Raw genomic sequence first — 13,980 nt, 5'->3', positions numbered from 1 at the left:
GAGTAAGGGTTATGTTGATGGAAGAAGGTGAAGAGGCCTGTGAAGAAGAATATGAATAAAATGGTGGAGAGGATGGAGGTTTACCTCCATTTCCATTACCTCCTCTTGAAGAACCTTCTCCTTTGGGAGGTTTGGAGCTTTCAACCTGCAGCCTGGTATTCCTCTCTTACTAGAGGACCTTCACCATCTCTGTCATATTAAAGAAAGCCTTCTTGAAGACCTTCTCATCTACTATCATGTTTGTAGGTTCTCCTTCATGAGACATTTTCTCTGGAGTCTCAACTGCAACTTGAGGATGAACTGGTGTTGTATATTTTGGTAACCTTGCTCTTTTTACCCTTGAACCAACTTTAGGGCTTCCAACAAACTTCCCTTTTGATCTTTTGAGTTTTAACCTTGCAAGCATGACATAAACTTGGAAACAGTTAAATCATTCTTGCACAAAGAAAACCTAGTGCTCTCATACCAAAAATGATCTGACTAAGAATATTAGTTTGTTATGCTAAGATCCTCCTTAGATTAGAAACGAACTTCTATCCATGTGCTTAAGGATTCATGAGTTTTGCAAGTGAAAAAATGTGTTTTTATGTTAATTTTATGAGAAATTTTAACATAAATAAGAGATTGAAAAACAACATAAAAATGTAAAGAATGTCACCAAAAACACATCACAATAGGAACATGATGACCCAACTAGGCTACGTCGCTTTGGTCCAACTTTCAATGGCTCAGGCCTCTCTATTATGCTCAAAATGTTGAAAAAGATGTGCTTACAATGCTTAAATGCTTTTAAACCCTGCTCAAATGAGTCCAAAATCCCATAGTTTTTCCATTATTCGCTCTGCATTTTTCCTAAAATATGGCAACAAACCCACAAATTTACCCAAAATTCCACTATCGGAGTGACAAATTCCCTAATTTTTGGGCAGATTTGTCGGACCAAATTAATGGATCATTAAAACCCTCCAGTGGTTACATTAAATGCCAATGCGTGGTCAGATGGCATTATTTGAAAGAGTGGTTTGGACACCGTCAGATCTGGTGGCTAGTTTAAACGTCAGTGGTAGGTGTTGACATGGCAGAGACCATTGGCTATCAAGCGTTGGCGTTTACCGGGGTGGAAAAAGGAGCAGTCACATTAACTACATGGAGGTGTGTTCACATGAAACGGTTTTGGGGGCCGTTGAGCAAAGGCCTAGTGATTAGCCCCACCTGCATTCCCGATGAACATCAACATAAACACATTCCACCATATGGTTAAGACCCATGGTGTAGGCGATGTGGTAAGGCATTGTGTTTTGTGTTGGGAGGTTTAGGCTTCGAATCCTGTGGCCTCCACTAGGTCTTTGAACCAAATTTTAGTTTACTCTTGGGTTGCCACGTGGCGGTCTCCCGCTGGGCCACGTGTCAGCCTATGGTTGGCCATTGTTCCAATCAATAAAAGCAATAAATTTCTAACCAATCAGAGTGTGCCACTTGGCATGATCTAACTCGCGATAAATAAATCCATTCAACACCATGTCACCATGCCCTATTAGCGCCACCTAGGGAGCTCAACCAATGCCATGTCAATAGTATGGACTGTTGACTAGATTGTCCATTTTTCTTTTGAAAATTAGCATGTTTGACAAGTAGACATAACCAATTTCTGGAGTCATACAAAGTGTTTCATGCGAAACAAGTTCTATTGGATTTAGGATGATGAGCACTATGTAGTCATTCAATTTCCTCACCATTCTAATGACTTTGAATTTTGAGCATAATTCTGAGCACCTGATCACTAATGAACAATGTTCTTAGTCCACATTTCAACATGTTTAAGTTGGCCTTTATAGATGACATTCTTATTTATTATAAGACTAAGGAGGAGCATGAATAACATTTGAAAGAGTATTTCAATTACTGAGAGAGCACAATATTTATGCCAAGCTCAGCAAATGTGAATTCTTCCAATCATAAGTTCAGTACTTGGGACACAATGTTTCCAAGGAAGGAGTAGCGATAGACCTTGAGAAGATCAAAGCCATCATGGAGTGGCCTAATCCTTAGAACATAAAAGAGGTAACATCCTTTATGGGATTGATTGGGTATAACTAGAGGTTTATTAAAAAAAATCCAAATATTGGACATCCAATCACAACATTGTAGAGAAAAAGAGTTAAATTCTATGGACAATGAAACTTTTGAGCAATTAAAACATTTTCTCACACATGCAGTGATAATAAAAATAACAACCCCATAATAGGATTTTGTGGTTTGCACATATTCCCTACACGGAAGGGCACCGAGGAGTCCGAACACAAGAATAATAGGTGGTTTTTTAAGAATCTAGGAAGTTGAATGCGCATGAGTAAAATTATGTCACTCATGACTTGCAATTGGAAATGATAGTGCATGCATTGAAAATTTAGAGGCACTACCAACTTGGAAGGAATTTTGTTTTGATTCTAGATCATGAAGGGTCAAGGTACTTATTTGACCAACCCAAATTGAATGCAAGACAAGAAAGGTGGTTGGCCTTGGTTAGTAAATTTTATTTTAAAATAAATTACATCAAAGGAAATGAAAGAAAAGTAGTAGATGAACTTAGCAAGAAGCTACAAGTGGCTCATGTGGTATCCTTCAGTACTTCTGAAGTCAATATGAAGGAATGCATCAAAGAGGCAATGCATTAAGATGAGAATTATGACCAAGTAAAGGAATGCTTACAATAGGAACCAGAAGAACCATTGAGTAAGTATTACTTACTTATAGATTATGGTTTAATGAAGTTTAAAGGTTGGCCGTATATAGCTCATATGGAAGACATGAAGAATCTCGTGCTTGACAAATTTCATGAAATTCCTTATTCAAGTCATCATGGCTATTAAAAAGTGACAACATCTATGAAAAAATGTAATACTGGCCAAGAATGAAAATGGATGTTGTTGGGTATATTGCTAAGTGCTTAGAGGTTAAAAAGTGAAAGTGGAGTGTAGACATCCCGTGGGATTTTAAGAATTATTTTTTTTATTGGAAACTCGAGGAAATATTTTCACCTTGAGAGATTTGATCCCTCTTGGCAGTTGATAGATTTGGGGTTAAGATGGATCTAGGCTATTCAATCTCGCATGGTCACACAAAATTTAATGAACAACTAATTATTTTTATCACTTTAAATATGATAAATATGTCTAAGATTAATCTAGTTATTTTAATTTTAATTTTTATGAGTCACCTTAGCTTGTTGAGATGATAAACATTGTTAATAACTTGAATGATGTAAAATGATTAAATAAAATTTTAGAATGCAAAGTGAGAATGTAACAATTTTGAATGATAGAAAATGCCAATACTAAGAATGCAATCAATTACAAATACTCTTCATTATGATCAATGTCAAACTATTTTATTCTATTATTCTTACTATCACACTTGTTAGTTTTGTCATATTTTCATATCGATTATATGAAAAGGATATTCTCAATTGTAGACCATTTGAATCTTTGACTCAAGCTATTGTAGTAAAAGTCATACCTTGTCTCTCTTGCTCTCCAACATTAATAGTATCTTTCTCCAAAGTCAATCAATATGACTTATGTAGTGTTAAATCCCATGTGAGTTTCTATGGTAGTTGTTTTCTATTACCTTATTTGAATGAAAAGCAGCTAACAATGTTGAATAATGGAAAATGGCAATAATATGAGTGTAGTCAATTACAAATAGCTTAAATTTTCAATAAGCAAACATTTCAAGTAGAAGTGAAGATTTTATTTGAGATGTAAATTCATGTATTTTACTTGTGCTAGGATTATTGTAACATAGAAATCAATTCTCGTCATCAATAATATTTTTATTCTTGCACTAAAATAAATGCACATTTTTAACATAATTAATTAGAAATTAATGTACATCATATAATTAGTTACATCAGATAAAAAATTAAGATATAAATTGAAATTAATGCATCTAGTGCAACCAATCAAATAGGGTTAGATATCAACATTTATGCTAAAACCAATGCATATAGTGCAAGAAATCAAATAGGATTAGAAAGCATCATATACATTGCAATCAATGAAACTAGTGTAAGAAATCAAATAAGATTACAAATCAATGGCTACATTGAAATCGATGCATATAGTGCAATCAATCAAATAGGATTAGGAATCAACATTGACACTGAAATCAATGCATATTTTTCAGTGGAAAACCAAAATATTCATGGATTTCTAAATCAAACTTCTTTTTCCTTTTGTAAAAGCCTTACTTCCTCTTCCTCTATGGTTAACAATGTTCAATATTATATAATGCTATATAATGTAAGTGTTTTTCTTTGTGTTTCTAGTTCTTCCTCTCTCTCCCCCTTCCTTTTGTACATCTGTCTCCCTCCCTCTATCCTTCTTTCTCTCCCCCTTCATCTCTCCCACATTTCTCTCTCTATCCCCTCCCCCCTCTCCCCTAAATATCTTTATGCCTCTCCCTCCCTCTATCCCCCATCTCTTTGTCTTTTCCTCTCCCTCCCTCTTCACTATCTCTCTCTCTCTACCTTCCCCTCCCTCTATCTGTCTCACTCTTCTTCCATCTCTCTCTCAGTGACATCTATATCTATATCTCAGTCTAATTCTCCTAATTTGTCTCTCCATCTCAACCCCCTAAACACACACACACGCACGCACACACACTCACTCTCCATATATATCTATCTCTTCCTACCTCCCTCATACTATCCCTCTTCTTCCCTCTCTCCCCCTCCACCAATATCTCTATCTCTTTCTAACTCTCATTATTTGTTTCTCTATCTCACACCGCAAACATACACACTCTGTCACCATATCTATCTATCTATCTATCTATCCGTCCCTCTCTCTTCCTCTCTCTCTTCCCTCCTACTCTACTCTCTCCCTCACTCTCTCTTCATCTCTCCCTTATCACTCCCTCTCTCTCTCCACCTTTCTATCAATATGACTATATTAGTCTTTCCCTCTCTCTCCTCCAACTCCATATATCCCTTCATCTCTCCATCTCTCTTTCTCTCTCTCAAGTACTAGCACTCTTCCTTCCTCTCTCTCCCTTTCTCTTCCACCTCCATCTCTCTCTCTCTCTCTCTCTTACCTAAAACTCTGTTACTAGCTCCCTCCTTCTCTCCTTCTCTCCCTCCATGTATCCCTCCTCAAACTCTATTTCTCCCTATCTCTCCCTTCCTCTTGTCTTCTTCTCTCTCTTCTTTCTTTCACCCTCTCTTCCCTTATTATATCCTCTCCTTCTCTCTCTCTTCCCTCCTCTCCTCTCCCCCTGACTCTCTCTCCATATCTCCCTTGTCACCCCCTATCTCTCTCCACCACTATCTCTCTATTTCTTTGTTCTTTCCTCCCTATCCCTCTCCCCCCACTTTCCAACTCCATCTCTCTCTTCCTCCTCCTCTCCTTCTCTCTCTCTCTCTCTCTCTCTCTCTCTCTCTCTCTCTCTCTCTCTCTCTCTCTCTTCCTTCCTCTCTCTCCCTCTCTCACCCACCTCCATCTTTCTCTCTGGCCCCATCACACACACTCTCTCTTTCTCTCTCTCCTCCGTCTAGCTTTGTCAATATATCCCTCTCTCTCTCCTTCTCTCCCTCTCCCACCCACTCCCCGCTTCCTTCCATATGATTGAGAATTTTCATTCTGTATAATCAATATATGTAAGGTATAATATAATAATGCTTATAATGGAGATGATTATTATTATAATATGTTGGAATAATAATAATAATTATTATTATTATTTATTATTATACCAATAATAATATACAAAGAAATAACATGTTAAATAAACAATAATATGTTAACTTTAAATCATAGAAAAACTAATTTCTTCCTCAAATTGGTAGCACTTTGACTTAAATTTTACATTTTACATTTATATATGTTTAATTTGAATATTAACTAGGCTAGATCCATCTTAACTCTTGATCTACCAAGTGGCAAGAAAGATCCAATCTCTTATAGTGCACACATCATGAAAAGAAATTTGATATTTAGACTCAAATTTGATTAAAAGAAATTTGATCCCTCTTGAAGTTTGATAAATCCAAAATTAAGATAGATCTAAGACAATTTATTTTATTCTTTAAAAGTTATCTTTTGTAATCTTTTATTTTTACAGTTTTTTAAGTTCATGACTTATTGCGTTTTGTTTGAGATTTAATTTTATTTTTAGATTTCTTTTAATAATTTTATATTCACTTTCTTTTTAAAAATATTGGATAAATCTATAAAGCATGCTGAATAGATTAATGTAAGGTTTTTTAATACAAATATAGCAAAAGTGGGTATATTTAATAATTAATATTAAGTTGGGAGATATCCCACTCATAACACAGGAATGAGTAATCTGGATACTATGGAGGATCATTGATGCTGGAGGATCTATTCATTGCATGTATTTTTGTTGAACCTATTGTGATGTTTTCTATTCATATATATAAAATGCTTTCTAAATGGTAAGTGGTACTCCCGAGAGCTGTATTTAAAAAATATTTAAATTCAATGTGTAGTGTCTAACACTTACATATTTCTCTTAGACTTTAATGTCTAACATTTATATATTTCTCTTATACTTTTAAAAAATGTTTATGTCTTATAGGTTTTAAAGTCTTTTCAGATAGAATTAAAACAAAGTGTTTCATGGCAAAATTAAAACATAGGAAGCCAGCATTTTATTTTTTGTTTTTGTTTTGTTTATATTTTTCATGATATTTAAAAAATGTTGGCATACATTACTCATCAACATCTCCCCTTTAGAGAGCTTTTTTATGCAATAAACTATTTGAAGATCCATGTTAACTAATTTATTTCAATATCAACTTGATGTATATGTTTAAAAACACAAAGATCCATGTTAACTGATTTATATCAATATCAACTTGATGTATATGTATAAAAACAGAAAGGTGTGTATTTATGTTAATAATATAACATTTTAATACCCAAAAACAGAAAGATCAATGTTAACTGATTTATTTCAATATGAACTTGATGTATATGTATAAAAATAGAAAGGTGTGTATTTGTGTTAATAATATAACATTTTAATACCCAAAAAAAGAGAAGTAATGGAAAGTAAAAAAAAATGAAAAAAATCTTACTTTGTAATAAGAGATAAATGTGTAACTTATAAATTAACATGTGAACAACTTCCATAAATAAAATATTTCAATGTCTATAATAAAAGTAAAATATTTCAATCTCAAATATGTATATATTATATACAGTGCAAAAATTGTAAAATAAATAAATTTGATGGCTAAAATATTTCAATTAGTCTTACTATTCAACATTTTGATTCATTTTCAAGTATATTTTTTAAGCCATTTTTTCTAAAATGCAATAAATATTTGTTAAAACTATAAGTTTAAGTTGTGTAGTCTACACACCAAATGAAATTTTCAAATAATTAAATCCATTTATATATTCAAAAATACAATTTAAATTATATATATAAATAATCTATCTAAATATAAATATTTAAAAAAAAAAAAAAAAAAAAAATCAATCCTCTAAACTCCACGATATCCATGATTTTAAATCCATCTACACTAATTTATGTAAAATTTTCATTTTTATATCCCTATAATACTACACCTATAATTATAATTCACCATAAGTCAAGTCTTACAAGCTATGCATATACATTTAAAAGAGAATTTCCATATCCTAAATTATTATCCTAACCATTTGCTAAATTATTATCCTAATGTCAAAAACCTTGAATCCATGTGTTGTACAGAATGATTTTGAATGGACCTCAACTCTTTACATATATCTATACATTCTGGTCAACATAAGTCCGGTCTCACAAGCCATGCATATATATTTAGAAGAGCATTTCCATATCCTAAATTACTATCCTAACCTCAAAAACCTTGAATCCTTGTGTTGTACAGAATGATTTTGAATGCACCTTAACTATTTACATATATGTATACATTCTCGTTAAATGGTATTAAATATTTCAACAAAACACATCATCCACACACACACACACGGACACACACACACATATATCAATTTTATCATAAATAATAATTAAAATTTAAGAAAAAAGCACCATTTATTCATTTTCTATATATATTTTTATTCATTTCTATCAAAAGATTATAACCTATGATCACATAAAGTTCCTTAGAAAGTCCTCCTAATAATTCTCTAGAATCTAAACACTCTATAAATACTAAAAATACTCAAGACATGCCTTCCACCCTCATAAACCAACATTTTATTTTTATTAAAATACAATTTTTTTTTCTTTTACTAATTTTTTCTTAAATTTCAATTTTATATCAATGTTTTTAATAGATAGATATTTTTCTCATATATATATATATATATATATTATTACTATTATTATTTGGTTATTCACTTAAAGGGTTTATTGAAATTGCGATGATTTAATTTATATTAAAAAATAATTAGTTTTTCTTAATACTTATTTTTATTTATTTCTATTATTATTAAATATTAATACAGGGTTTTATTATTTGATTATTTAGTTAAAGGGTTTATTGAGATTGGGATATCTATTTCCACTAAAAATTAAAGAATGCAAATTATTAAGTTTTTTTAATAATAAATAATTTGATAATTATTTTAAAAACATTTTATTATGAGCCAAAGATTGAAGGTTCAATTCCCTTGGATGTAGTTCATTCTAGAGTTGGAAAATTGTTATCGGGAAATCTAGTGTCTATGTAGAGCTGCTAGTCCCACTAAGACCGGTAGCTATCTTAGAAACAAACAAACTAAAACTACTTCCGTTTTCCTTTATGAGAAGTAGATCAGAGGGGAACAAAGGATACCAACCTCTATCTTGCGCTTGGTTCCTTGCTTGATTCCTCTCCCTTCTGATAGATCTTTGCCACTCGCTTCCTCGTCTACCTAGCTTCAAAGAGCACCTGTGGAATCAAAGCAGCATAACCCTATCCAAGAACAGAGATCTACTATCATAAACAATATAGGACCAGATATATATTGACCACACAAATGCATATATCATCAATCATACAAGAATGAGGAGGAAAACTTGAATAGCTTTATTAATATCAAGAATAGCAAAGAGGATTACAACCAATTGTTCTGACCCAACATCATCCTCTCAGCAAGAAAGCCCTTCTTCACCTCATGAAAAGCTTAGATCACCCAATGCTATGATGTTACACCAAGAAACTAGCAGCACTTCCTTACAAGATACAAAATTCCAGCCTCTGGATCTCTGGGATGAGGGATCCATATATAGATGTTTGTAAGGGGGGTGAGTCAGCTTCTGAGATTTCATTAGTGTCCTCTCTTTGATAGTTCTTGATTCCACTTGGAGATTGATGATCTCTTACTCATCCCTGGGTGAATGCAGAGAGGCAAGTGTCACAGGAGAAGTTTCTGGAAGATTCCATGATCATCCACCTCACCAATTGACTCTGCCATTTGTCCACTCTCACCCATCGCACCCCATAGAAGGGCTTTTCAGTACGCATCGCACCTCCCGTCTGCATTTAGGTGGGATGTAGCGCACTTTAACCATGGAGCAGGTGAGAGGGTCCATTTTTTACCAGTTCTGAGTATTTTTTCATGGAGAACTTCTGGGAGATGATGTAATCAGCTGACCTTATTCTTTTAGGGCATGGAACAACACTTTTAGGGACTTAGGAGCCCTTGGTTTATGGGCATGTTTGATTGGGATTGCAGTTCCCAAAAATTTCTATAACAGTTGCCCCCAAAAGCATGAGGTCGTTAATCTTTTGATGTCGGGTGAAATGCTTTATCATGAGGATCCGAAGTTTTTTCGAGCTGGAAGGCGACTTGTAATAAGATACAATACAATACATTATCTTCATAATGTTTTCATGATCTAGCTGAGGCGAGAATTCCCATGCTCAGCTTTATAAATTCATTTTCATTTACATAAGACATACAATCATTTGTGTGCAGACTGATGCTTCTGGTAGAGCCATCATCCCTTAGATTTGATGATTATCTGTGCAGCAATGATGTACATTTGATGTCTTTATTTTCCTGAACATACATCCCAGCCCGGATGGATGAAACTAGATCCGGGGTATTCAATCTCGTTCGATCTTGACTCAAAGTACAAGTCAATCCATGTGAGAGATGTTCTGGAGTCGGACATGGGAGGACATTGCCTGATTACCAGCCAATGATGTAAGCTATTAACAGACGCGAGAGGAATCACCGATAATGATGATGACCCTCATGGTAATACAGTACAATTCACGTGGTGTGAATAAGGGACTTGGCGTCGAACACCACGCAAAATCTTTCAGTCGAAGGCCATTGATGTAAACCTGTCGCTGGGAGTGAGAAAATTGCCATTGAGGCATGCAAGTTTCAAAGTACTAAAAGGGTTGTTCCTATATCGACTTCCTGGATAATGAGCTGATGTCGACAAGAAGCAAACCGTCATAGGAGGGCCTTACTGAATCCCACATCTATGACACGGAACGGAGCAAATGATTTTAATGGAGGTGAAAATGATCTGATGATATAAGGTTCAGGGTGGTGGTCATGAAAGAATGGAGTGTGAATGTATTGCAGTGGATGAGACACAGGTGAATTCTCTGAGCGACTTCTCTTGAACATATCGGCGACACTGACATGATGGATTGGTAGCGTTAACCCCAAATTTGGATGGTGTGATTGACCAATGGTGATATGACCAGTGAAAGTGTCATGTTCAAGAGTGACTTGCTACCAATAATTTTTTTTCAAGTTTTCTTCCCAATTTTTCCCCAGTCATTGCTGACCAGTACCTCTTTATTTTTGTCAAGCTTGAGGAGGATAACATATGCTTGTTCTATAACTTTCCCTTCGGATAAAACCATTGCTATGTTTTAACGAGCCTAGTGATAGTGAAACTCGTTCTTGTCTATATGGACAAGTTAGTCTATATGGATAAGGTTTGGAATTTTCCAATCATGGCAGTGTCATAAGGATGGCTAACAGGATCACTCTTCGCAGCTGTTCCTCAAAAAGGGTAAACAATCAAATGGAGGTGAATGATCGGCCAATACATAGTGGAGGTGATGATGAGAACACGACCAAGGCTTCAAAGGCTGATGATAATGCATTCACGATGGTTATTTATAGGAAATTGGTTCATTTTTTAATGAATGAGCTTAAACTCTAGGGGAAAAATTTGCTCACTGCTTATGTTTAATTTTTAATGAGCTTGAACTCCACATAAAAATTGCTCGATCCAATTGTATAATAAGGATGTCTCATTTAAGATGGCATTTTTTCAAAGCTTTTCCCCGCATCCTTTCTTTATGCAAGTTAGGAAACGACCAATCCTATGAGTTTAAAGGGTTAGAGGACCTACAAATTTAAAAAAATAAATGGTCACTCTTCGCTTGCATGCCAAAAGGTTTGCATGCCCCCAGGTATAGCAAAAAAGTTCCAGGTTACCAAAGATTGTTCTATCCGCACTTCAGAAAGAACACTTCCTTGGCGATGTCTACCAAAACAGACAAAGGTGAGTGGCGCAACTTGCCTCCACTCACATAACTTTAACGGAGGAATTTTATTCCAGTTTAATCTCAGAAACTAGTCATATATCCTTTGCCGAAACCTACCCTATACCCAAGGTTTTCCTTCCGAAACAGACTACGGTGCATGCCCCTTGGGTTTCAGTCATGTCTTCCCGAATCACTCGCACTCATCAGGTGGACGGATTGGGGATTGATGAGACATTCCTTGTGTGAACAGACCATTCAAGGATGGTATTTGACTATTTGCTCTGTGTGAACCAGGGAATGAAAGCTGGTCTACGAGCTTGACCACTCTTCCTTCATGCAGAAAACACATTACTCTAAAGAGTGAGGAGACAATGGCTCCCATGCAATAAATATAGTCGCTTCCAAGGAGTATATTATAATCCAAGGGTCCTTGGACTACCATTAAGTTCATGTAAACGGTTTTCCTTCTTAATGTTATCGGCACATTGGGAAGGATCCCTAATGGTCGACTAGTTCCTTTGTCAAAACCTGTTAGATTTCTCATCTCAGGCAAAAGCGATGGCGAACCAAGTGCTTTCCAAGAAGTTGACGAAAGGATACTCACAGAAGCCCCTTCATCTATGATGGTACCGGCCATGACCATTCTGTATATTTGAGCAATGATTCGAAATGGTACACTAGCCCGTAAACGAGCTCTACCTAGTAGATTCCAATCGAAGGAAACAACTAGGTTGCTTGGAGGTGGGACCGAATAGATGGCTGGATATGACTCTAACGAACTTCCTTCCTGTGGTAAAGGAATAGGTAGATTGCCCCCATGTTTGTCGGAGTCTATGTTTACGAAGAGAATTTGAATGGTATCATTCTTATTCTCTCTGGTGATTGTATCATCTGAAGATGGACCTTCTGAAGGGAAGACCAGGTCAACTGCCGCCTCGACGTTTTGACTTTCATCTGGTGTGGATTCAGATGGTTTATCTTCAATGATAGACGCTTTGACCGACCACAATGGCATGTCAATCATATTTTCAACTAGTGATGGACTTGGCAAGAGTTTCTTATATTCAGGAGGAAGTCGTAACGGTGAAACTGGACGGTCATCCAAAACTCTTTTAGCCTCGTCTAGGAAGGGACAATGGTGGACGGCGTGATCACGTTCACACAATTTACAGGGGAATTTAATTTTTCTTTTCTGTCCCGACGTTTCGCTTTCACTAGTTGGTGGTGTACTTCAAACATGATCATCAGAGGTTGTTGACACCAGATTGTGCAAACGAGGAGACTAGTCCCTTAAGATCCGAGGGATGCATGGACAATCTCGATGATAGTGATCTCCTTTGCAAATGACACATGGAGATTTAGGCTTTGACAGTGCAATGTGTGGATTTTCACTAGATAATGCCTGGTTGCCCCCTGTCGCCTTTGGCTTCTTCTCTTTCTTCTTCTTCTCCTTCTTCTTCTTAGTTACTTGACTTTGGGCTTTACCAGCTCCATCAAGTGAAGAGGAAGGAGGAGAGAGAGAATCGGATGAAGTAGAAGGTTGGGGGGTAGCTTTGGTATCGTCTAGTTGCTTGCTTGATTGCTCAGGAATCATAGCATTCTGAATGACAGAGGTCGAGAAGAGCCATACGGGCAGGCCGATTGTCAATCCTGGAAGCGACAATGTGGCCATATGAGGTGCACCAACATCTCCCCAAGAGGAGAAAGGACTAGCATTTCCTCCAAGGGGAACTCCTTCGTTGGTGGACTACATTTTTCTCGACCTAAGACCAACATAGGAAAGGTGATGTTTATTCCAATTAAAATAAATTTTAGAGGCTTTGACACAACTTGTTTTTTCAATTTTTAAGAGTCGGGAAAAAACAAAAGATGACTCTATTCGCCTTCAATTTTTAATGAGCTTGAAGTAACAAGTGCTCAGATGGACCTTTTCCTTTAAGGAGTCTGAAAAGGAATGAAAGAGACTATTCTGGAAATCTAGACAGAGGGATTACCAAACCAATCGCAAAACTGCAGAATACTTTTTACGGTACGGCAGTCAATCTTCCCGAATGCTGTGTTTAGTGCATTGCGATCGATAGGGCGACAGACACGGCTTCTTATGGATAAAGGATATAGCCTATTGTGGTCTCCCAATATATACTCGAAGATACGTGGGAGCACAAGTCCGTACTGGAACTTATCATCTCAAAGTGGAGGAATCACCCAAACAACAATGAAAACAACATTTACCAGGCTTTACGACAGTGGAATAAGTCTCTAGCCTGGACTTCTAAATGTTGTGGATTAGGTTCCAAAGCATTTTTAGATTCATTAAATTTATTTTATAGTTGACCTTGCTTAAGAAATTTGCCTTTTAGGTTCACCGCGTGATGTAGATATACAATTCCTAAAATCCAATCTAAGATGATAAACAATCGTTTAATTTTCTTTTTGCAATGAAAATCCTAGCTACTAAAGAAAGAGATGATATTATTTCAACATAGAGCAGAGAGCAC

General features: G+C 35.8%; 1 pseudogene; it reads left to right on the top strand.

Annotated features, from left to right (window-relative positions):
* LOC149242172 (auxin transporter-like protein 4) overlaps window positions 1–13,980 on the top strand; it is a 155,135-nt pseudogene that overhangs the window by 89,419 nt on the left and 51,736 nt on the right.

This window comes from Pinus tabuliformis, chromosome 8 (assembly GCF_031772625.1).
Source record: "Pinus tabuliformis cultivar Carrire ecotype Pingquan chromosome 8, CPIR1, whole genome shotgun sequence".
In the NCBI taxonomy this organism is placed as follows: domain Eukaryota; kingdom Viridiplantae; phylum Streptophyta; class Pinopsida; order Pinales; family Pinaceae; genus Pinus; species Pinus tabuliformis.
The sequence above is the reverse complement of the archived record's forward strand: the minus strand, read 5'-3'. Positions and strand labels throughout refer to the sequence as shown.